The sequence below is a fragment of the Bos taurus genome, chromosome 29, assembly GCF_002263795.3.
Source record: "Bos taurus isolate L1 Dominette 01449 registration number 42190680 breed Hereford chromosome 29, ARS-UCD2.0, whole genome shotgun sequence".
Lineage (NCBI taxonomy): Eukaryota > Metazoa > Chordata > Mammalia > Artiodactyla > Bovidae > Bos > Bos taurus.
Genome location: NC_037356.1, coordinates 11921742 through 11947776, shown reverse-complemented (window position 1 = coordinate 11947776; position 26035 = coordinate 11921742). Strand labels below are relative to the sequence as shown.

Here is a 26035-nt window from a genome sequence, read left to right as displayed (position 1 = left end):
AGTCACAGATGCAGGTAAGTAGGCAGATAAGGTGGTAGGAGCCTGTGGAAGTTCTCTTTTGATTAAACAAAGGGTTTTTTTGTTTTTTCAGGAAAACAGAAAACAAGCTCAACAGCTGAGAGTGAGAAGAGTTCTTAAAGGTGTGAAGTAAGTGAAGAAAGCAAAACAGTCATGGGCGAGGTGGAGTGGGCAGTGAATTTAAAGGGAAACATTGTATGATTTCCATGTTGTATTAACTGAGACTCAGAAAGGGTGAATATCTTGACCAGTGTTGTTTATCCAGCAACAGAATAAGGATCAATACTCAGGTCTCTCAACTCTTGGCTCTTTGACCAGATTTTGTTTTTCTTTATACTGTAGAATATAGATGTTTATTTAGGGGAGTTTCCAGTAGAAATGCAAAATCTCATACCTCAAACAATTAAATTCCATTTCAATCCTGCACAAGTCACCAATTTTTTTAAAAATAAATCTAGAGCCTATTTCTCAGCTTTAAGTTACAGAATTATGTGCCAAGTGAAACAGAGAAAGAAGACAGTAACACTAAATTCAACTAAATCCTGCCTCTGCCCCATTCTTCCCCTTTCTCCCCTCCCCCTACAAAAGATGTCTTTGTTTGAACATGGAACTGGTTCAGTTAAAAATGCTGGGTTTATAATTGGGGTACATTTATCCTGAATTAATTATTCAAATAACTATATTAATTCTCTTGTGTGCATGCTCAGTCATGTCTGACTCTTTGTGACCCCGTGGACCGTAGCCCGCCAGGTTCCTCTGTCTATGGAGGTTTACAGGCAAGAATGGCACAGTAGGGTGCCACTTCCTACTCCAGAGGAGCTTCCCAACCCAGGGATCAAACTCACGTGTCTCTCCTGTCTCCTGCATTCTCATTTGTGGATTCTTTACCAGTGTGCACCTGGGAAGGCATATGAATTCTCTACTAGCAGCCTGTCTTCTAGTGGAAAAAATATCTATTAAAATTAAAGGTGACTTACTTTTTTACTTTTCTAACATAAACTTTTTAATGAGTATCTACTAAGTTATACTCACTTATAAATGCTCATTGGAAGACATTGGAGTTCCTACTTTACATTGAATGTCAAGTATATTCAATAAGAGGGCTGGGATTACAAATAATGAATTTGATTTCTATGTTGCCTAGCTGTGTTTAATTGACTGGGTTGATATTTCCCATGTTGAGGACACCCACGATGGAGAAGCAGTGCATCTACTCGCTAAAGTGAGTACATCGCAAGAACAACATTTATCACTCAGAGTGAGAAAACAGAGAGCTCCTGTCCTCACTGATGTGGGTGCTAAATAAAATAAGGGGCTATTGCTCATAATCACTTCATATTCCTCACTTCAGTGCCTGCTTTTCTGGCCTCTGACTTGATGATTAGAGAATCCTGGGTCAGGAGGTGGGGAATGCGGGGAGGTGGGAGATGATTAAGGGCCTTACCTGTGATTGCTAAAACATGTCAAGCAAGAGATATGAGCATTTCACTTAAACTCAAGATATAGGAAAATGAATTTGCCATGTGAAAAAGAAGTCCTAATGAGAAAGCACAGAGAATGAGACAAGATACTTTATAGGGACAATGTTGACAAACCTATGATCCAGGCTGGAAAAGATGTAATTAACATCAATGATAATTTAATCTATAATTATACATTCCTTTAATTGCTATGACGGGTTTCAATAAAAAAGGGTAAAAAAAAGTTAACTTGCTTCCAGAAATATGTAGTATTACTCTAGGTCAGTGTTGGAACATATTTCTAGCTGCTAAAGACCAGGATAGTTGAAATGTCAGATCCATTTCTTTACAAAAAAATTTAAATGTTTGTTGCCTATGATTAACATTCAAAGGACAAATTGCTGTGCTGCAAGGTCTTGTCTACTTTTACCTTATTTCAAAGAAGATTATGTAAACAAATCAATATTTCATTTAACATACATTGCTAAAATAAATAAATGCAATAAAAAATTAAAGAAGAATGCCAGTTAATATTTTTTTTTTGCATATCCAGCATAAACTATGCATTGGATGAGTGGCTGTAAAACTGTTTTAAACTACTCAAAATCAAGCCCAACCTGACGCTGAGAATATACAGTTGTCAGAGCTCAGGCCATCTAGCCAATGATGTCTGCAAGCAAACAGCATGTACAACTTTGACGACAATTGTGTTTTCAGCTTAACAGTCTCACATACATAAATATGAATGTACATCCACATATACATAAAGTATTTTAAATATATTAGACTCTAAACATCTAGAAAGTATAGTTAGATTTATAAACAAAGGCTAAGTGTAAAGATATTCTATTACTTCTACAGACTCAACAAACATTGCTTTGATTTCAATAGTCATTGATTAGATAAAGGGCATACATTTCTACTGGCCAGGAATCTGAGCAATTGTAATAACTATATTAAGTGGACATGAAATGGTTAACCACACAACCCCAGAGGCCAGTTATTAGATCTTTAAAATATAGCTCTGCTTCTAGGAGGAAGGAAAAAGAGAGTGACAGTGAGGCATGGGGAAATGACTATAGAGAAAAGTCTTCTAGTCGAGGAAGAGGTATAGAGAGACTTTTCTGGTGGCATGCAGAAGGGAACCGACTGTCTTCCCAGCTGAAGTCAGGCTTATTTATATAGCATTTGCTCCCACAGACTCAGCAGAGAAAAAAGAAAGTGTTTTACTGTGAACAGCTTCAACAGAAATATCAGCAGAACTAGAGGAGAAAAGTCTGTAACTACTCAGTTCCCTAGATTACGCATTTTGTGGGAAAGCAAATAGAGACCCCAGTGGTCAGAGCTATGCAAACATAGCAGTGAAGTCCAACTCAGTTGACAGTTATCCTCTGATCTTAGACATGAAGGCTGAGAATTCTCTGCCTTCATGTGCAAGTGTCCTGGAAACAGACCAGTGCAGAGACAGAAGAGAAGGAGGGAGATAATGGAGAGGCGGCCCCAGACCAGAACCAAGGCAAAGACAACTGATTCCCAGCTCATCATGGCAAGTCATGTCAGCAATCAGCAAAGAGTGTATGGCAGTGAACACCTGAACTGCTCTCCAGTTACCCCTCTAGAGGGGCCATTGATTTTGCCTTTTGCTAGAGTGGTCCTTCAGCCTTTCTCAGCCAGGTGGCCCCAGCTCATCCACCAAATTAGCAGATAACATTATAGCCCATAATAGCTGACTCGCCCACCCTTCTCACCATAGGAATTCTACTTTCTGACAAAAGACAATACTTTTCTCAGTCTCTCTATATTCTCTTTTCTGAATTTCTTCCCAAAGCCTTTTTTTTTTTTTTTTTTTTGGTGTTTTTGTTTCACCTAGAGGTATGGGCGGAGAAGGCAATGGCACCCCACTCCAGTACTCTTGCCTGGAAAACCCCATGGACAGAGGAGCCTGGTAGGCTGCAGTCCATGGGGTTGCTAAGAGTCAGACACAACTGAGCGACTTCACTTTCACTTTTCACTTTCCTGCATTGGAGAAGGAAATGGCAACCCACTCCAGTGTCCTTGCCTGGAGAATCCCAGGGACGGGGGAGCCTGGTGGGCTGCCATCCATGGGGTCACACAGAGTCGGACGCGACTGAAGTGACTTAGCAGCAGCAGCAGCAGAGGTATGGGAGTCATGATGCAGTTAGAATGAGAAGAAAACAAGACTATTCTTAAAAGAGGATTCGGCTGGTTAGTAGACTCTCTTACTGTAGACTTAGTAAGAAATACTAAGATTTACTCTTAAAAAATTGTTTTTAATTGTAAAAAGAGTCACATACTATAAAGCATACTATTTTAACAATATTTAACTGTATAGTTCAGTGGCACCAAGTACATTCATACTGTTGTGCATCTCTCACCATCATCCATTTCCTGAATGCTTCACCTTCCTGAACTGAAACTGTCTCCATTAAACACTAACTCCCCATCCTCCTACTCCATCCCCCCCACCCCCTGGCCCCTGGCATCTACCTGTGGAGTTTTGACTCAATGAATTTGACTATTCTTACCTCGTATAAATGGAATCAGATAGTATTTAAGTAGACTAACGCTTAATGAAGAGTTCTCCCATATCCTAATACAAAATTACATATTACTACAAGCTATGGACCTTCAGAGTCACACTTAAAAGCATTGAAAATTAATTTTGAAACTATCAAAGTTCTACTATGCATATTTTTGCTTCCATAAAAGATTAAACTATTTTATTCATTCCTCAGCAGGTTTAGTTCTTTTCAACAAATTCTTTGGTTAACTATGTAAACTCTAGAACCACAAGAATATCTCCAAGTGTCAGTACGGAGAGGCATAGTCCACCTACAGTTAGCTGAGACAGCCCTCACTTCAAGCGCGCAGGTGTGAATCCAGAAAACATGACTTTCTTCAGGACCATGCCTTACAAGGGTCTGGTACTGCCTGGTGGGCCACAAGTTCCTTGCTTAAGTGTGAACTTCCAATGCTTTCTGAGCTAAAATGGGCGAATAGCTATTCACCCAGGGTAATTATATATTTTGTTAAGTACATAATATTGCCAACCTACAGTGTTTGAGCAAAGTATTCTTAAATAGCGGCTGAGATGAGTAGGTGGAGCCTTTCAGAGCCTCGCAACAAGGATACAGACACTTTAAATAATTTGTGGGTATCAGAACCAGGGCTTCCCTGGTGGCTCAGTGGTAAAGAATCCGTCTGCTGATGCAGGAGATGCAGGAGACTCAGGTTCAGTCCCTGGGTCGGGAAGGTCCCCTGGAGAAGGGTATGGCAACCCACTCCATTGTTCTTGCCTGGAGAATCCCTTGGACAGAGGAGCCTGGCAGGCAACAGTCCATGGAATTGCAGAGTCAGACACAACTTAGCAACTGAACTCCAGGCACAGGCAAAGCTTGGGCGGGGCCGTGTCCTTGCTCAGATAAGTTGTTTGGCCTGAGGCGCCCCAGCATGCATACCTGCAGGCTATTGGGCAGGGCTGGATCTTGGCACTAATGAGCTGAAGGGAGGGACCCACCTGGTCCCACCTCCACTGGTTCTGATGCCTGGGTGGACACGCTCCAGTATGGCTGTCCGAGCCCCTGGCCACAAGGAGAGCTAGGCATGGAGCCTCTCTTCTGCTTCTCTAGGAGATGCTCCAAGACCAGCAGGTAGGTCTGACTCAGGCTCCTATTAGATGACTATTTTTCCCTGGGTCCTGTTGTTGCAGGAGATTTTGTGTGTGCCTTTGAGAGTGAAGTCTCTATTTTGCAGACCTGTGGGGCTCTTTCAATTAAGCCCTGCTGCTGCTGCTGCTAAGTCGCTTCAGTCATGTCCAACTCTGTGTGACCCCAGAGACAGCAGCCCACCAGGCTCCCCTGTCCCTGGGATTCTCCAGGCAAGAACACTGGAGTGGGTTGCCATTTCCTTCTCCAATGCATGAAAGTGCAAAGTGAAAGTGAAGTCGCTCAGTCATGTCCAACTCTTAGCGACCCCATGTACTGCAGCCTACCAGGCTCCTCCATCCATAGGATTTTCCAGGCAAGAGTACTGGAGTGGGGTGCCATTGCCTTCTCCTGCTGTACTTCAAAACTAAATGCTCTGAGGGCTTGGCCCCCTGATGCCAGAGACTCCCCCCGGCCCTGTGCCCCCCATGCAGGAGAGCCTGCTGTGTGGGGCTCGGGGCTCTCACTCCTGTGGGAGAACAACAGTATGACTTTTCTCCAGTTTGTGGGTCACCCATGCTGGGGGGTGGTGGGATTTGTCTGTATCATGAGTCCCCCACTCCTGCCTCTAAGGTTGTGGTTTCGTCATGTCTTTAGTTGTAGAAAATCTGTTCTGCCAGTAGATACTATCTAGTGGATACCTATTGCAATCGTAGGTTCCAGTCTTTGTCACTGACGGTTGTTGTGGCTTTGTGTGCTCGTGAGAGGAGGGGAGCTCGGGGGCTTTTCTGCCCTGCCACCTCTCTCCTCTAAGAGATGCGCCTGATGGACTTGAGGAATGTGCTTACTTGTGAGCTCCTAAAGGTAGGAGCGTGTTGTGTTAGAACTTTAGTCTCTAGCATGTTGTTGTTGTTTAGTCGCTAAGTCATGTCTGACTCTTTGTGACCCCATGGACTGTGTAGCTTGCCAGGCGCCTCTGTCCATGAGATTTTCCAGGCAAAGAACATTAGAGTGGGTTGCCATTTCCTAATCCACCAATATACAAGAGGTGCAGACAAATACTGTTTGATTCCACTTATACAAGTACCTAGTGAATGCATGCATCTGTCTTTGACTGCCCATCACTATGTCTATCCATCTTCCCTGGTAGCTCAGCTGGTAAAGGATCTGCCTGCAATGCAGGAGACCCCAGTTTGATTCCTGCGTCATGAAGATCCCCTGGAAAAGGGATAGGCTACGCACTCCAGTATTCTTGGGCTTCCCTGGTAGCTCAGATGGTAAAGAATCCACCTGCAATGCAGGATACCTGGGTTCGATCCCTGGGTTGGGAAGATTCTCTGGAGGAGGGCATGAAAACCCATTCCAGTGTTCTTGCCTGGAAAATCCCCATGGACAGAGGTGTCTGGAGGGTAACTGAGTGACTAAGCACAGCGCATGTCTATCACCCTATCGACCTTGTCAACTCAAAAGAGGAAGCTTAAGGTCTGTGGCTACCAAATAAGAGTCAAGAACACAAATAGGACATCATCAAGGACATAGTCTGAGGACAGAAATAGAATTTAAGTGAAAAAAAAAAAGGCTCTGTGGAGGTAATCATACAGAGTGCACGCATGCTCAGTTGATCATTTGTGACTGACTCTTTGTGACCCCAATGGGCGGTAGCCTGCTAGGCTCCTCTATCCATGTGTCTTTTCAGGCAAGAATACTGAGTGGGTTGCCATTTCCTCTCCTAGGGGGTCTTCCCAGCTCAGGGTTAGAACCCGTGTCTCCTGTGTCTCCTGCATTGGCAAGCGGATTCTTTACCACTGAGCCACCTGGGAAGCACCCAATCATACAGAGACCTAAGTTGAAATAAAATTTTTGTTGGCTATAAACTTTTCTTTTGAGGGGAGTAAGGCTCTGAAGCTGTTAAAAAAAAGAAAAAAGTTGCTCTTGGCTTCCATTGACTCAACCTACCACTGCCAGGCTAATCTTCAAATCTGCTACTTCTATTGGTTAGTTTCCCACTCATTTTCATCAGCATCCAGTCTAAGCTTCTTTGTCATTTAAAGGTGTTCACTTTCTGGTCAGTGATTCCAATATATGGTTGTTTTTTTTTTCCCCCCTTTCCCACCAAACAATTCTCAGATATCAAGTAGGTATCCTTGGAGAAGGAAATGGCAACCCACTCCAGTATTCTTGCCTGGAGAATCCCAGGACAGAGGAGCCTGGTGGGCTGCCATCTATGGGGTCACACAGAGTCGGACACGACTAAAGCGACTCAGCAGCAGGAGCAGCAGCAGCAGCAAGTAGGTATCCTACAGTGCAACTCTACCTGGAGGTAGTGACGAAAGTGCCACAAGACTACCCTCCACTTCAAATGCCAAACACAAGTCAAGTCCAGGCTGTTACTTATACTTCTCCAGCACCTATTCTTACTGTAGTCCAAAGGCTACTTCACTAACAACAAAAGAGGAAATTCCAAGTGTTTCAAGAACTCTTTGTCACTGGTGGTTCAGTGGTAAAGAATCCAATGCCAATGCAGGGGACAAGGGTTCAATTCCTGGCACCAGAAGATCCCACATTCTGAGGAGCAACTAACCCATGTGCCATAACTACTGAGTCCATGTCTGCAACTACTGAAGCCTAAGCACCTAGAGTCTGCTCTGCAGAAAGCCACTCCACTGAGAAGCCCTTATACTACAACCCTGCTTGCTGCAACTAAAGAAAGCCAGAGTGCAGCAGTGAAGACTAATAATAATAAAAAGAACATGCCTGCCAAGGCAAGGGTTGGAAATCCCCTGGAGAAGGAAACAGCAAGCCACTCCAGTACTTTTGCCTGGGAAATCCTATAGACAGAGGAGCCTGGTGGACTACACAGTCCATGGGGGTCTCAAAGAGTCAGACACAGCTTAGTGACTAAACAACAGCAATGCCAGAAATGGGGATGAAGACCAAATTTATATTTCTTATTATAAACTCCAATATCACATACATCATAATTTATTACCCACACAGATATACGCTTCCCTGGCCAGTCTACCTTTGGGCCAAAGTCCTTGATCCTTAAGTTTACCAGGCAGTTTCTCATTTCACACCACTGCAGATCTGGGCTAGGCTGTTCCGTCAGACTCTATCTAGTCACATTTATTCAAATCCTACAGGATTCCAGAGCATGGTCTAGCACACAGATGAAGTCATGCAAAAGTCACATATGAAGCCCAGCTTTCCCACTTAATGGCTGGTGAGATGGGAGAGATTACTTGGTCTCTTCAAGTCTGTTTCCTAATCCATAGAATGGAGAAAATATAAGTATGTACTTCACAGGCTTGCTATGAAGATTATATAAAACAATGCAGGTAATCTGCCTAGCCCTGTGATTGGCCTATGCTGCTGCTGCTGCTAAGTCGCTCCAGTCGTGTCCAACTCTTAGCGACCCCATGGACTGCAGCCCACCAGGCTCCTCCATCCATGGGATTTTCCAGGCAATAGTGTTGGAGTGGGGTGCCATATAGTGAGCGCTTAAAAATAACTTTAAAAAATTATCACAGTTCCAAGCCTACTTCCTATGCTTGGAAGGAAGCATAGGATTATATGCTCTCATTTTGATTATATTTCTCTCTTCTTTACTCACAATATTTCAGTTGTACCATTTATATAATGTCTTAGGCTGTTTATTATTTTGCAACATAACATCTTTATGGATGTGAATGCCGACCTTCCAATGGAGAAGAAACCATAAAAAAAAAATGCTCTCAACAGCCACAGAGAAAGTACACTTCAAAGGATATGTTCATTTATTTTCATTGATGGGTTAAGTGGTTAATTGATTGCCTCATTCATTTATTCAGTAGATATGCCTTGAATATTTAAAGATTCATAGAGATGAATTAGAAAGATTCTGCCTTAAAGGAGAGAAAAAGAAGTGTATAAATTACTAAGACACTAAGTAAAAAGTCACAAGTGTCTGTAAAGTACAATGATGGTTCCAAAGACAGAAGGATGGCAACTGCAAAGCTTTCCCGAGGAAGAACTGGTTTTGGAGGGCAGGCTGTGTGAGGTGATTAGAAACTAGTTGGTGAGAAGTGGGTGGCTGAGAGGCAGAGGGCACATTCCAAATCCAGGTTTGGGCACCTGCACAGGCTTGGGGCTGGAGAGTGCAAGCACCCATGGTGAACAGCAGGAGAACAGCAATCAGATGGGGGCATCTAAAAGCTCTTTGCAAAATTCACTCAACCCCCCCCCCCCCAGGCTTTTTAATTAACACAACTGTGACCTTGGAAACTTCAGTAAATCCCTTTGATTCTGGCTGTTTTTATTGATTTTTGGTAGTAGGACTTCAATGCTCAGTGGGTTCTCCCTGAATTCATTGTCCAACTAGTTACACTCACGCCACTGTCCTGCCACTCCACATATTTCTTTGAAAAGTGACTTCCCTCTCTTAGAGAGGTCCCTCTTGCCCGCAAAGTATAGAATATTTGGGCTTTCCGTGGCTCAGATGGTAAAGAATCTGCCAGCAATGAGGGAGACTCCAGTTCAGTCCCTGGGTCGGGAAGATCCCTTGGGTAAGGGAATGGCAACACACTCCAGTATTCTTGCCTGGAAAATTCCATGGACAGAGAGGCCTGGTGGGTTACATACAGTCCATGGGATCACAAAGAGTCGGACATGACTGAGCGAGTAACACACACATACACAGAGAACTTTGGAGGGCTTTGTGTTTATTTAAAATGCATAAATATCTCAGCAATGAAATTTATACCAGCAGTTGAAGTGGACCATCCAACCTGCTGTTCTTCACTAGGGAAGGTTCTATAAAGAAGACCCAAATAAGTAATTACAATGATACTAATTACCAGCTCAGTTTAGCTCTGTCCCAGATCCCAGAACCTACAAGTAGGGCATCAGAAAAGGAGTCTTGAAGTTCCTGTAGATGTTCTAATAAATCATCCCAGCATGGATGACACCAAACTTGGTCTATGATTTTTGAAGGGCAGAGAGGACATACTGACTTTTCCCTGCTTAGGAAGTTTCTATTCACTTCCATAAACAAAAAGGCACTGACAGTGGAACTGTTTTTCTTTTTTTTTGGGTGGGGGTGGCTTTTTTTGAATTGCTTAATAAACAAAGTCAATACCCTTATCAAGGCAATACAATTGGGACCTTCTTGGAAGTTTCTGAAATTTACATGTTCAGGACATGAGCATGTGGACACGCCCAGTTCATTAAAATCTCTGTACCTGACAAGTAGAAACTGTCTCCAGGTTTAAGCTATATGAAAAAGAACAGAACGCCAAATTTGAAAAGCCCAGCTATAATTCTCATTATCAACAGCTGACAAAATTGAAGTTTGAAGAGGTTGAATGACCTGGGTTTTATAGGTGCCATAAGTGCAAAAGCTGAGACCCAAATTCTAAACCCACGCTCTTTCTTTTTTCTAGATTTTCAGCTCAATGCCTGTTCATTCTCTTCTCTAATCTTACCATTTCAAAAAACCTTTTCCAAATAAATCAGTTACAAATCCAGTCTCCATGTCTATAGCCACAGTTTCTTTGCTAGATAACTGTAGCAGCTTACTAACCTCTCTACCTATCTCTGGTCTTCCCCCAACCCTCTGCTGGGGACACGACTGAGAGAAGTATCTTCAGTACTACACAGAATGCACTGAGGTCTTTTAACACCTTTGGAGTGTTCCTCATTGTCCCGAGTTGTTTGTTGTTTAGTCACTAAGTTGTGTCTGACTCTTTTACATCTGCATGGCCTGTAGCTCTCCAGGCTCCTCTGTCCATGGGACTCTCCAGGCAGGAATCCTGGAGTAGGTTGCCATGCCCTCCTCCAAGGGATCTTTCCAGATCCAGGAATCAAAACTGTATCTTCTGCATGGGCAAGTGGATTCTTTACCACTGAGTCACCTGGGAAGCCCTTATCCTAAGTGGAAAGGATTAAGTTCTTAACATGGGTATTAGGCCAGCTCCACATCCCACTTCTTACTTTCAAATTTCTGTCTAGTCAGGCTCATTCATCCCCTACAGAGTGATAGTCTTCCTCTCTCTAGTTCATTTGTATTAACTCGTTTTAAAAAATAGCGAGTGTCTATTCCACGCCAGATCTCAAATTCTGAGATTTCCATTTATAAAATGGAAACATGTAATATACCATACAAAATATTTCCATTTATAAAACAGGCATTGCATCTAGCCCAGGGCATTTAGAACGGAGGTAAGCCAATATGGCTAAGGGTTTGAGCAACAGTCGCTGAAAAACTGTTTCGGTAGATTCCTACCTGTATAGGAGTTGTTTAGGATTGAGAAAGAAGAAACTTCTCTCAGTAATGTCTGAGTCTTTGTGACCTCATGGACTGTATCCCGCCAGGCTCTTCTGTCCATGGAATTCTCTGGGCAAGAATACTGGAGTGGGTTGCTATGCCCTCCTCGAGGGGATCTTTCCGACCCAGGAGTCAGACCCAGGTCTCTCACATGACAGGTGGATTCTCTACTGTCTGAGCCACCAGGGAGGGAGAGGCCATTCTAAATGAATGGGAGAGTGCCTCACACCAGTTTATCCAAAATCCGCATGATACTATCACATGACCAGAAGCATATATAGGCTTTTGCTACCAGACAGAGCTGGGAAAAGCAGAGTAGGGGTCATGGTGGTGTGGGTTATGGTTGAGGGAGTAGTTTGTTGCTCTACCACCCCCAGTTTTTGGACCTGGAGAGTGCTGGTGTGTAATAGATATTCAATACTATACGGTGGTTGTCTCAATGACCACATTTGGGCAGACAAAATCAGATTAAAACAACGTGAATGAGTAGTGCTAAACAAAAGTTAAATAGCAAATGCCAACTGCCATAGAAGAGAGCGTAAGGGAGGTGGACGTCTAACGTCATGGACTTTGCCTTGATCTGGAGGTTGGATGTGGGTCCCTTTATCTCTCTATCAGTACTTGGAATTTACTATCTTCAAGGCATTATTCTAAGAGCCTGCCAAATACTAACTCATTTCCTTTTCATAATAATCTTATAAAATAGCTACTATTATTAACCGCACTTTACTAATGAGGATACTGGTGCACCAAGAGGTTAAGGTCCTCGCCCAAGGTCTCTTAGCTAAAAACGTACAGATTTAGAATTAGAGCACAGTGAGTCTGGTCCAAAATCTGTGCTTTGACCTCTCCACTACAATGCCTCTTTATTTACCTAGCAGGTGTTCTCTAAATATTTCAGCCACTGTAATCACAGCTCCTTTGAGGCCAGATGTCTGCAGTCTATCCCAGCTTGGGGAGAGGCAAAGTCAGCTCTCAGACTGCAGAAGTTAGGCTAGTAGCCCTGCCATGTGGGTGCTGGTATATAGGAAGATACACGTCCTGGATCTGACTTGGGCACGATCCAGGTTTCTGGAAAGACCGTTCAAAACTCTACCGCAGACTATCTGTTCCATTATAGTATTAAAATGACATATCCCTCTCTCATTGTCCCTTATCTAGGCTGGAAAGAACTAATGTTGAGGAAAATGTGTTGACTTTCTTTGTTCCTTTTTTTTCTTTTTTGGTCTCTAATGTTGTAAAAATGTAGCCTAAAGAAAGCTCTAAAGAAATGTTCCTAGTTACATGTCAACCTTTGTTTTTCATCAGAGTGTTTAAGATAGTCTTTAAAATGTCTTCATTTTCTCTCAGGCTTCTGGGATGGAAAATAAACAATACAAAATCTACAGCAAATTTTTTTTTTTTTTAGATTCTCATTAAATAGAAGAATTAATTGAAACACTGAGAGGTAGCAGATTTGTTTTGTTCATTCTCCTGATAGTTTCTATCTTAAAGAAGAGATTCATCTTTTTAAATTCCATGTTATTACTACATTACTTAGATTTTAAAATGCTTAGCCTTGCATTGTTATTTTATATCCAGAGAGGAAAAGTCTTTGAATTTGGACTTGCTTTTGAACAGAAATCACAAAACTGTCCGTGCACAGGATCCCAAATTCGGGGCCTGGTATGAGCCACTAACATGCCTTCAGTTCTAATGGAGAGATTAGAAGTTTCCCAAATAAGGGTTAGGATCCAGTATGTAAGGCTGCGTGTATTTTCATCTATAGGAATTCATTTTGGGCTTCTCCAACAGCTCGGCAGTTAAAGAATCCAAGACTTCCCTGTAGCTCAAATGGTAATGAATCTGCCTGCGAGGCAGGAGACCAGGGTTCGATCCCTGGGTTGGGAAGTTCCTCTGGAGAAGGGAATGGCAATCCACTCCAGTATTCTTGCCTGGAGAATTCCATGGATGGAGAAGCCTGGTGGGCTACATACAGTCCATGGGGTCGCAAAGAGTCGGACACGACTGAGTGGCTAACACAGTCCCGCAATGCAGGAGCCATGGAAGATGTGGGTTCGATCCCTGGGTCAGGAAGATCCCCTGGAGGAGGAAATGGCGACCCACTCCAGTATCCTTGCCTGGGAAATCCCATGGGCAGAGGAGCCAGGCTACAGTCCAAAGAGTCGAGAAGAGTCGGACGTAACTGAGCACAAGCGCGGCACAGCATGTAGACAGACACTTCAGGCAAATAGGGCAGTCAAACAGACCTCGCTTTTTTCAGCCTTTGAGAGTGGGGAGCCCTTGTTCCCAGTGTGGAGCAAAGGGCTGGAACAAAGGAGACATATGCATGTATTATTGTAGGAAAGCGCTACCTGATTCCACCATGGAAAGCAAACGCATCAGAGTCATGACTCAAATACAATGAAGTGATTGGGTGTTCTCACCTAGGCTGTAGGTGTGGATAGTAAATGAAAAGCAGGCCCATGTGGTGGAATCTTGAGGGCACTTGGCAGCATATAATGTCCACTTTCCTTCCTTGACATTGTTCTTTGCTGGGCAACTTGGATGCTGGCGAATGCTGTCATCATCTTTTTTTCTTATAAACAATATGACTAAGATTAATTTGGGGATATTTCACTGAATGCTTTCTTTTACAATGAGTTATGAGGTCAGACTATTTGTGACTGATATTTCTTGTCTGTGATCCCTGGCAAAGCTGGGTTCTACTGTGTTCCTTCTTCTTATCAGTTTGGAAAATGAGAAAAAACGAGACTGTGTGCCTGTCTTTAATTCTGTTATCAACAATTGAGGGAAAACATATGTGGTTTGCATGTTACCAAGGCGATCTTTTGTAAACAAACTGTCATTGTTAATTTCGGGGAGTGTTTCTGATTCATTACTAGCAATGATTTTGCATAATATAATCTCTTAGAATCTGATATGTAAATCAGAATCAGATATGTATATCATTGAATCCATGCCCCTTGCATTGGAAGCACAGAGTCTTAACCATTGGACCACCAGGGAAGTACCTCAACATTCTTCCTTGTCAACAGTATATACAATTATGGTTCAACATACCATAAGTAATTTTACTGAATACCTATTTTGTGCCTAACAGTATTCTAGGTACTGAAGATAAAAAAAACAGTCTAAATTCTTGCTCTCATGGAGAAGGAAGATCATTAGAAAAAAAAAAAAGAGAGAGAGATAATTGTATGTAGTGTTATGGAGAAATTGAAGCAGGCTATCATCTTAGTATGAATATGTAATAACAGCATACTGTGATGTTAAGAACAGGGACACGGGAGCTCCAGCACTACCCTGCTGTGTGATCTCAAACAAGTTGTTTAGCCTTTCTGTGCCTTAGTTTCTTTATCTCTAAAATGGGCGCAATCATAGCCTCTATCTCAAGGACTTGCTAAAGGGTTACATGTATGTAAAGCACTTAGAGTAGTGTCTGGCATTATAAGCACTTTGCAACATTTCCTTTCGTTATCTTAGCATTTACTGAGCACTTTCTAGGAGCCAGGAATTTTTTTTTACTATTAAGATTAGATTCTTAAAAAATTGTTTTTTAATTTATTTTTTGGCTGTGCTGGGTCTTCATAGTTTCAGCTCACGGGCTCAGTAGTCGTGGCACACTGGCTTAATTGCCCCTCGGCATGTGGGACCTTCCTGGACCAGGATTGAACCTGTGTCCCCTGCATTGGCAGGTGGATTTTTTAACCACTGAATCACCAGGGAAGTCCCAGGAGTTCTGATTATGACTCGCTCATCAAAATTACCTTATGAAGAAGATATTACCAACTCCTTTTCACAGATGACAGAATGAGAGAGGCTTAATAATTTTCTCAAAGTCATGAAGCTAGAAAGAATCAGAAGCACTGTCTTTGACTTCTGCTCTGTCCTCAAACATCTTTCTGTCTCTCTTCATAAGAAGTTTTATTTTCTTCCAAATATTGAATTTCCAGCAGTTCAGTAATTAAACTCATTATGTCTGTAATCTCATGTTTGTGACTAGAATGATAATATATATTTTCTGACAATAAAATTCATCCTTCTCAGGTTTTTTTCTGATTCTGATATATTTTTTTTCTTTTATATGTCTTTGTTTTGCTGCTGCCTAAAGTTCAGCTGTTCATTATCTTAGCAACACGTTTATATATATTTGATATCATTTTAGTCAAATAGAATTCATTAGTTATCAATGTAATATGTTGCCCCTTTGAGATTAGATATAATTTTCTATGGCATCTATACTTTTTAGGTTAAATGCTTTAGTGTTGAGAGCTTTAGAAAGTATTTCCATTTGTGATGCCCCAGATTTTATCCATTTAGTTGAAATTCAAAATTGCTACTATTTTCCTTTTCATGACCTTTCCAATGTCTTTTTTTTCTCTTCCTAATCATAGTTCCATTTAAACCAAATGACATGCAGAAATCCTCACTTCAGTGGTAATCTGCTTTCTTTTTATATCCAGTTTTAAACCATAATCACTACTCTCTTCCTTCAATTGCTCAGACACTTGGTGTGCATTTTATTAAGCAACATCTTGCAGATTTAAGGAAAGTGCCCTCTTAGAGCAAAGGGGAGTTCTAAAGCCCCAGGGCTTAGCAGTACAAGGTAGCTTTGCAGATTTTAAGACCATGCATGTTTAATAAGGCTTTGAAGAGAAGTGCTATCAAATGTTCAAACATGTCCTATATTAGTTGTGTGATCATGGACTTTTTTCCTTTCTAAAGAAGTGAAGAATTAAAAAAAAAAAGTGAGGACTAGATGAGGACACAAAGTGTGATAGTTGAACTCTGTTGGCCCCGCTTGGGATAAGGGAGACCACTGTTGGACTTCTGCTTCTGCCGCTTAATTGTGTAAATTCTCTGACATCTTATTCCCTCTCACATGTAAAAGAGATAATAACGTAACAGTGTTTGTGAAGATGAAGTGGTTAACATGTAAATATTGAGAAATGCTAGTCACAATGATGGGTAGCCACAGAATGGGAAAGACTAGAGATCTCTTCAAGAAAATTAGAGATACCAAGGGAACATTTCATGCAAAGATGGGCTTGATAAAGGACAGAAATGGTATGGACCTAACAGAAGCAGAAGACATTAAGAAGAGGTGGCAAGAATACACAGAAGAACTGTTCAAAAAAGATCTTCATGACCCAGATAATCACGATGGTGTGATCATTCACTCACCTAGAGCCAGATATCCTGGAATGTGAAGTCAAGTGGGCCTTAGAAAGCATCACTACGAACAAAGCTAGTGGAGGTGATGGAATTCCAGTTGAGCTATTTCAAATCCTGAAAGATGATGCTGTAAAAGTGCTGCACTCAATATGCCAGCCAATTTGGAAAACTCAGCAGTGGCCACAGGACTGGAAGAGGTCAGTTTTCATTCCAATCCCAAAGAAAGGCAATGCCAAAGAATGCTCAAACTACCACACAATTGCATTCATCTCACACGCTAGTAAAGTAATGCTCAAAACTCTCCAAGCCAGGCTTCAGCAATACGTGAACCGTGAACTTCCTGATGTTCAAGCTGGTTTTAGAAAAGGCAGAGGAACCAGAGGTCAAATTGCCAACATCTGCTGGATCATCGAAAAAGCAAGAGAGTTCCAAAAAAACATCTATTTCTGCTTTATTGACTATGCCAAAGCCTTTGACTGTGTGGATCACAATCAACTGTGGAAAATTCTGAAAGCGATGGGAATACCAGACCACCTGACCTGCCTCTTGAGAAATCTGTATGCAGGTCAGGAAGCAACAGTTAGAACTGGACATGGAACAACAGACTGGTTCCAAATAGGAAAAGGAGTACATCAAGGCTGTATATTGTCACCCTGCTTATTTAACTTATATGCAGAGTACATCATGAGAAACGCTGGGCTGGAAGAAGCACAAGCTGGAATCAAGATTGCCGGGAGAAATATCAATAACCTCAGATACACAGATGACACCACCCTTATGGCAGAAAGTGAAGAGGAACTCAAAAGCCTGTTGAAGGTGAAAGTGAAGAGTAAAAAAGTTGGCTTAAAACTCAGTATTCAGAAAACGAAGATCATGGCATCCGGTCCCATCACTTCATGAGAAATAGATGGGGAACAGTGGAAACAGTGTCAGGCTTTCTTTTTCTGGGCTCCAAAATCACTGCAGATGGTGACTACAGCCATGAAATTAAAAGATGCTTACTCCTTGGAAGGCAAGTTATGACCAACCTAGATAGCATATTGAAAAGCAGAGACATTACTTTGCCAACAAAGGTCCGTCTAGTCAAGGCTATGGTTTTTCCTGTGGTCATGTATGGATGTGAGAGTTGGACTGTGAAGAACGCTGAGTGCCGAAGAATTGATGCTTTTGAACTGTAGTGTTGGAGAAGACTCTTGAGAGTCCCTTGGACTGCAAGGAGATCCAACCAGTCCATTCTGAAGGAGATCAGCCCTGGGATTTCTCTGGAAGGAATGATGCTAAAGCTGAAACTCCAGTACCTTGCAGCTCATGCGAAGAGTTGACTCATTGGAAAAGACTCTGATGCTGGGAGGGATTGGGGGCAGCAGGAGAAGGGGACGACAGAGGATGAGATGGCTGGATGGCATTACTGACTCGATGGACATGAGTCTGAGTGAACTCCGGGAGTTGGTGATGGACAGGGAGGCCTGGTGTGCTGCGATTCATGGGGTCACAAAGAGTCGGACACAACTGAGCAACTGAACTGAACTGAACTGAGCCACGATGATAACAGTTATCATTATTAACCTACTCTCTCCATGTTCATTTGTGATTTTTTTTTCTTTGAGTTCTTGAAACTGGTTCACTTCTTAATAGGTGGACAATTCATGGTGGTAAAATCAGAAATTCACAGGTGTTTATGTTTATTATTATCCTTAGAGCCAGCATCAGCTTCTCCACAGGGTCCAACCCATTTTCAAGATGCTTGGGCTTAAAAAAGTCACCAGCACTCAGATCTTCATTGACTGATTCAGTCATTTATTGAAACCTTATTCACTACCTACTGTGGTATCCCTGTTTTACCATGAAGCTTATAGTCTGTAGAGAGATTGGACAGTGCTTTACACGAATTGCAAGACTGAGAGAGAAATGCAGCAGTACAGGAAACTGAGATAGCATGTAGGAAGCAGTGTTACTCTATTGCAGATGGAGTGAAAGCCAGGAAGCCTTCCTGGAGGAGGTGATCTTTAGCTCACTTTTCAAAAGAAAAAGAATATGTCAAGTAGAAAAAGGAAGAAGGAAATTCTGGGCAGAGAGAGTAATAATTGCTAAGTCACAGAAGATGAAAACATATAAGGCTCAATATGTGAATTTAAGTTTTATTCTAAAGACCAACTCTCATTTTATAAAATAAATAGATTGTATTTTATATTCAGATATTATATTGCATCTTCTTTATATCTTGTTCCATAGTCTCAAGCTCTCTGTAATTTTCTTTTTTGGGGTTTATAATTAGGAAAGACAAAGATAGAATTTCAATGAGGAAACACAAGTTGTGAGAAATATAACAGCTTGGAGGGGAAGCCCTACAATAATGCATTGTATAATATCTCAATATCACCAACAACCACAAATGATCAAATAAAAGATTAACAAGAAAATCTACTTTCTTTGCTTCCAATTAGAAGATGAAATATGCATTTATCAGAAGACTATTAAAAATGTTTTCTGTTGAATCTACTAGAAAGAGGGGGAAATGAGTTCCTAACTGTAATTAGAACTATCCAGGTTGAGAACATTTGATTTTCCTCATTATTTTATCATCATGTCTTCCCTGCTACCCTCCTCCCAACCCCACCATCTTCACATCTTTATTTCTTTGGACTGTGTTTTGATAATGATTGTGTAGACACTCTACTTTCATTATTTCTCACTAATAGTTACTCAAAGCAACTTTTGTCTGCAATTTTATGGGTAATTATGTTTCTTTAAAAATACTCTTTGTGTTTTTGCTGCTCACTGCCAAATCACAATAGCTGAGAATTATCACTGAAACTCTTTAACATCCCTCCTTTTGCTTCCTAGAAGAGTCTTCCACAATGAATGATACCTATTTTTAAGAAATTTAAGCATCTAAAAGAAAATAAAAATCTTAAAAATTTGGATAAGATAGGCTGTGATTATATTACAAAAAGTCAATTGCTTATAAAGATTCTTCTGAGTGACCTTAAACAAAGAGGAATTTATATATTCACTATCCCATAGTAAAGATTATTAAATACCTTTATATGAAAATGTCTATTATATGAAACTAGGTAACTCTTGCACATATTTCCAAGAGCATGGGTTGATTTTAACCCTGATTTAAGATCCCTTTGGACTCCAGTGACCCCATTTGAGGATAACAAGTGTTCCAGATTTTTCTAGAAAAAAATCATATTAATGAAGAACAATTGCATGAAGGTTTCTTTTAGAAATTATGATCCCCTGGCAATTTACACTGCATATTAAGTATTATGATAGTCACATTGAAAGAAAATGTAACATTTATAAAAGTATTTCTGACTTGAGGAAAATATCTTAATGTATGAGGAGCAGATGTAAATGGTAACCCAGCTAAGAAATAACAATTGTTTATTCATTGATTCTCTAGACTGTTAAGCATTCTCCTATTAAACATTTTTTCCCTCCTTTAAAACACTGCAAATAAGACTTACTGCTATTCCTCTCTGCTCTTAGTTTCAATTTACACTTGGATAAGTTACTCATTAATTACATGGCTGCCTGTAAGGGCAAAAGGAAATGAGGTCGATGGAGATGAAATGGAAACAAGACTTCTCAGCATATAAGTTTTAATATTATTTTGATTTTTGAACTCATGTAATTATACTACCATTGAAAAATAAGCTTAAAGTGATAAACCATTCATCATCAATTGAACATTCACCCACTAAAAACATATGTTTTCCCAAAATATATTTATTTAGCAAACTTATGGAAAGCCTGATCATTCTAGATTGATTCAACTATCCTTATCGTGATTAAAGAATTATGAAACACTATAATGCTAAAGAACATTTGAAGAACAGTATGAAGCACAAGGGACTTCCCAGGTGGCACCAGTGGTAAAGAATTCACCTGGTAAAGAATCCAGTGCAGGAGATGAAATTTTGATCCCTGGGTCAGGAACATCTCCTGGAGAAGGAAATGGCAACCCACTCCAGTATTCTTGCCTGGAAAATTCCAAGGACAGAGGAGCCTGGTGGGCTACAGTTCATGGGGTCGCAAAGAGTTGGACACAGCTGAGCCCACACACCACTTCCATGAAGCATAGGAAATGTAGTCAAAGGATCTGGGTTCAAGTTCAAGCCACAGCACCGACTCGCATGACCCTGGACCAGTCACATTACTTTCCTGACCTTCACTTTCCTTATCCATGCATTAAAATGATGATAGTATCACTTTTTTATTCACCTCTTGCAGTTCTGTGTATCAGATGAAAAACTGTAAAGTTTCATACTTGTGCTAGTTAATATTTTAGATTTTATTCAATGTTTCCAAGACTCACAGAAAGGTACAAAGTTAGCATTCAGTTCACTGGGAAAAAAGTATTTGGTTTGTTTAATTTCTTTGTTTTCACACAACAAGCAATGAAAGTAAAACTGAGAGTATCTGATTTTGGCAGCCTGGTCAGCAGATGCCAGAATCAATCTAGGGAACACATAACCTACTCTCATACATCGACTACTTTTTCAGCAAGCAAAATCAATATTTGGGAACTTTAGTTAACTATCGTGACTCCTAAAATGCTTTTCAGTGGGGATGAATTTGCTCTGCCACCTGAGGTTCGAGAGAAAATGCAAGGCGTGAACATTTGTTTAGTTCATTCATTCATTCTATAAATATTTATTGACCTCCTACTGTGTGCCAGGCATGGTTCTAGGCCTTGAGGAAACAGAATTGGTTAAAACAGATAAAACTTGATGCTTTCATGGAGTTTACATTACGGTAGAAAATTAACTGAACTTACAGCTGTTTTTGGTTCTAACCACACAAATATATGCACCTTAATTTAAACAGCCGTTCTCACCTTCTGTTAAAACAGCTTAAAACTGTTTTTTGGTGGCATAATCCTTTATGTGTCCAAGGCCAAACATGAAAAACAAAGAAAGCTGCTCTGGTTGGAATGGGAGTAAGGCCAGGACTCAGCTGTCTCCTCCCATATTCCCTGACCCCTGCTCCTGCAATTCCTTCACTGGACTCTAGGAGTCTTTAGAGAGCATTTGGAGACTCCCATTTATTTCCACATTGGTTCTGTTACTTGAAGAAATCTCTCAAAAAGCTTGTCTCTACAGTCTCCTAAGAGTCTTCTCAAGTTCCTTTCCCCTCTAGGTCTGCTTTTCTCTCCACATAATAACCACATTATAGGCTTTCTGATACTTGTAATAATAATGAGAGTTAGCACTTATTGAAGATGTGCTATTTATCAGGAATTGTACTTAGCATTTTACATGCTTTGGGTCCCTTAATTCTCAAAATCATCCTGTGTCATGGGTGTGAATCCCCATTTTACAGATGAAGAATGATATTCCGAGAGGTAAATTAAATTGTCCAAGAGCACACAGCTGCTAATGGTAGAGTTAGAACTCGAACCCTATCTATTTGATTTCTCAGTAGAAACTCTTAATCACTAATGCTTCCCATATTCTGGGAGGCTCTGGTCCTCTTAGGGATAACTCTAAGCACAGTGTCAAAGCTCTGGTTAGAGCAGAAGGGCACAGTGTCTACTATAACGAGCCTGTTGTTGAGGGCTGTGATCTTAGCTGTCATTTATGACTGCTGTCTACATTCTAGTTATTCCACATCCATTTCCTTCAATTCTTCCAGCAACTCTGGGAAGTAAATATGATCATTGCTTTGTAATAGGTGAAGAACTCCAGGCTCAGAAAGGTTGTCAATCACATAAGTCCTCACAGGTACTAAGTGAAGCCCTCTGCCTGCCTTTATGCCAGTCTGGGGCCACAAATATTGTCAGAACTGAACCACAGACCCGAATCTCCAATAGCCTGAAAAGAACAACAACAAATTTAAAAAAGAAAGAGTAATTTTTTTTTTTTTTTTTTAATCCTGGATCTGCTCCCTGGCCAGGGTCTACTCCAAGACAGTCCTGCTTGTCTCTGTTCTCAGTCACATCTGCTTTCTAAACTTCACGATCCCACCCGCCTGTGGGCCCTGCCTGACCTGAACACTCCCATCTCCGTTTCCCCGTCTGGCTTATCTTTTCCTCCTCTCTTCCTCTCTCCCTTCTCTCTCTGGGTATATGGCATTTTCCCTTCTTTGGATTCTCCATGTTCTTTCCATCCCTTGAGATTTTTCTCTCCGACCCTTTTGTCACCGTGTGAATCTGGCTCCTCTTCCTCTCTCCTATGACAAGCAATCTAGTGCAGTGGTTGTTCTGGAGTCTTTCTGACTGAGACTGAATCTTGGTTTTACTCTACTGGTTAGCTGTCTGACCTTGGGAGAACCATTTATGTTTTCTGAGTTTCTGCTTCCTCAGTTGTAAATGAGCAAATGGAAAAGGCGATAGAAATGATCTCATAGGTTCTTGAAAAGTTTAAATAAGTTAACACATACAGAGATTTTTGGTTTCCTCAGTGGCTCAATGGTAAAGAATCCACCTGTAATGCAGGAAGTGCAGGAGACGTGGGTTCGATCTCTGGATGGTGAAGATACCTTGGAGGAGGAAATGGCAACCCACTCCAGTTATTCTTCCCAGGAAAATCTCATGGACAGAGGAGCCTGGTGGGCTATAGTCCATGGGGTCACAAAGATTTGGACACCACTGAGTGACTGAACACACACACACATACACACATACATACACACACATACACACATACATACACACACATACACATATACACACATGTATATAGTGAGTGCTCCATATAGGCTAGTTTTAATTATTCTCTTTCCTGCAATCATCTTCCTTTTTCTCTCATCAATATTTTCTTATACTTTAGTTGAAATTAAAAAGTGAAAAGTTTATGTAAAATAGATACATTAATTCATTGGCATCATTAAATTTTTTTGTTTGGTCTACATTTATTAAATGCCTACTATGAGCTAGGCACTGTGCTAGGGACCAGGGATATAACAATGAATGAAATATGCTTTATCTTGAGGGGTTTACTCGTCTTGTGACTAGTCAAAAATGCTTTCCCACTGCTAAGCCAACTGAGACAAAGAAGTAGAAGATATGCCACTGCTACATTGTTTGTGATATCAAAAGATTAAAATGATCAAATGCCCACCAATATGGGACTGGTTAAATATGGGACTTGGACAAATTCATACCTACTTATCCTTGAGAGTAAAGAAAATATTGTTTGGGGGAGATGCTTCCTTCTTAACCCTCTCTCTAGTTTTTTGTTGGTCTGGGTTTGATCTGGCTTAGTGTACTCTAGGCCTTCCCAGGTGGTGCTAGTTGTCAAGAAATTGTCTGCCAACGCAGGGGACATAAGAGAGGTGGGTTCGATCCCTGGGTCGGGAAGATACTGGGAGGAGGGCATGGCAACTTACTCCGGTATTCTTGCCTGAGAATCCCATGGATAGAGGAGCCTGGAGGGCTACAGTCCACAGGGTCACAAAGAGTCAGATACAATTGAGTGACTGAGTATGCACACACATACTGTACTCTAAGGACATACTTGAGTTTCTAGACTCCAAGAGTCTAGATCCAAGTTCTTCTCTTTTTCTAAAGTGACCACCTTATTAGCTTGTCTAATGCTAATGCTAAGTCACTTCAGTCGTGTCCGACTCTGTGCAACCCCAGAGACGGCAGCTCACCAGGCTCCCCCGTCCCTGGGACTCTCCAGGCAAGAACACTGGAGTGGGTTGCCATTTCCTTCTCCAATGCATGAAAGTGAAAAGTGAAAGGGAAGTCGCTCAGTCGTGTCCGACTCTTAGAGACCCCTGGACTGCAGCCTACCAGGCTCCATAAGCTAATATAATAGTAATATAATCACTAGTGTGATTTTACTTGGCCTCTGTAGGTACATTAGGGAAAGGGCCATGTCTGTTTTGCTCATCATTCTAGCTCTAGCATTCAGGGCAGCGTGTCACTCATCAGAAGCATTTAATAAACATTAGCTGGATAAAAACTGGATGAATGAATTTTTGTTTTGTTATTCCTTAATTTTTGTAATGCATCAGCAGTTCTTTATTAAGAAAGCAAATTATCCTTAGCAGTGGAAACATGATATGAGGAAATGCAAAGAGGGAATAAGAGAAGATTATTTTGCACCAAAGCACAATTTGGATACTTTTGCCTTCTACAGACTTAGTCAATGAGTCTACCAGGAATCTTATTTGGATTAGGAACCTAAACAGCACATTAAAGATGTATATTTTGTATTTCCTAGGCTTGTTTTTGTTCCATGCTGAAGTTGCTATTACTTGCGATTCTGAGAATTTAAACCGTTCTATTTCAGTTTTCTGTGCACTTGATTTCCTGAAATTGATTTTTTTTCATATTACTTTCTTTCAACCTCAATAAATCTGTTTGTAGGCTTAGTAATTACAATTTAATTTATTAAGTGGACAAGATTTAGGCTACAATGAGTCTATAAACAAAGAGACCATGTATAATAAGTTGTTCATCTTGGAAGCAGCCACAAGCAATAAGTGCTTCCACTTGAATTACACTTAAAACTATTATTGGAGGGTTCAAATCCTATTAAACACAGAAAGAGAAATTTCCATAGATACAGATCTTTTCCCTTCCCACAAGTGGATGAAAGCAGAATATCCATGTTTTAAAATATGTGGAATAAGAGAACATTTAGAAATTAACTGCTTGTAATTATTATTCTTAGACGACAAGTTTTAATTAGAAGACACAGTAAACTAACTTTTATAGGAGCTCAGCTGGAAAGAGTCTTAAAAATAATCTCTCTAACCATCTTAATTAACAAGCAAGAGAATCAATGTTCAGAAGAGTGATGTGGCTTAAACGTGGTCAATAAAGCATTGGCTGCAGAGTCAGGGAAAGGAGAACAAAGCTGTATTTTTATATTTGAGGACTGGCTTAAATAAGGGGATAGTCAAAAAGATGTGGGGGTGAACTAGATGGGAACCCAGAATACTGAGTTAAGAGGTATTTTAAATCTGTTTTGATTTGTTTTCCTTTTGATGGAGTTAAGTTAGTAAGTATTTTAAATCTGTCTTGGTTTATATTCTTCTTTTCATCTCTGTGGAGACAGTTACCTAACATCCTGAAATTTCTTAGCAAATGGGAGGGTTATCTAACAATGATTTGTGCGCACTCTGCATTATTTGTATACTGAAGAATGGGATTAAGACTCTTCATTTCCATGTATTCGAGCTGGATGTTTCTAAAGATGAATAAGGATCTTAGAGATGTTTCTGGGTTGTCAAAATGTCTCCAGCACAAGGATATACTTAGTCTCTTTCAGTACTAAGGAGTGAATGCTTTATGTTACCAGATGCCAAGGGATCCGCAAAATCATATAAAATCATTATATAGGTGGATTATATAGATAGATACAAGGATTGATATATTTAATTATGGAATGAGAGTTGCTATGGAGATGGGAAGAGGGATGATACAGTGGGAGTAGGCATGACAT

The 26035-nt window shown here is 40.8% G+C and overlaps 1 protein-coding gene and 1 long non-coding RNA gene across 18 annotated transcripts in view; one reads left to right on the top strand and one right to left on the bottom strand.

The window, feature by feature from the left end:
- Positions 1 to 26035, bottom strand: part of DLG2 (discs large MAGUK scaffold protein 2) — a 2323126-nt gene that overhangs the window by 308035 nt on the left and 1989056 nt on the right. The window lies entirely within an intron of this gene.
- Positions 1 to 26035, top strand: part of LOC132344244 (uncharacterized) — a 57665-nt gene that overhangs the window by 29940 nt on the left and 1690 nt on the right. The window contains exons 3-4 of the long non-coding RNA XR_009493427.1: positions 92 to 147; positions 1163 to 1240. This is a non-coding gene — a long non-coding RNA (uncharacterized lncRNA). The remainder of the gene's footprint in view (positions 1 to 91; positions 148 to 1162; positions 1241 to 26035) is intronic.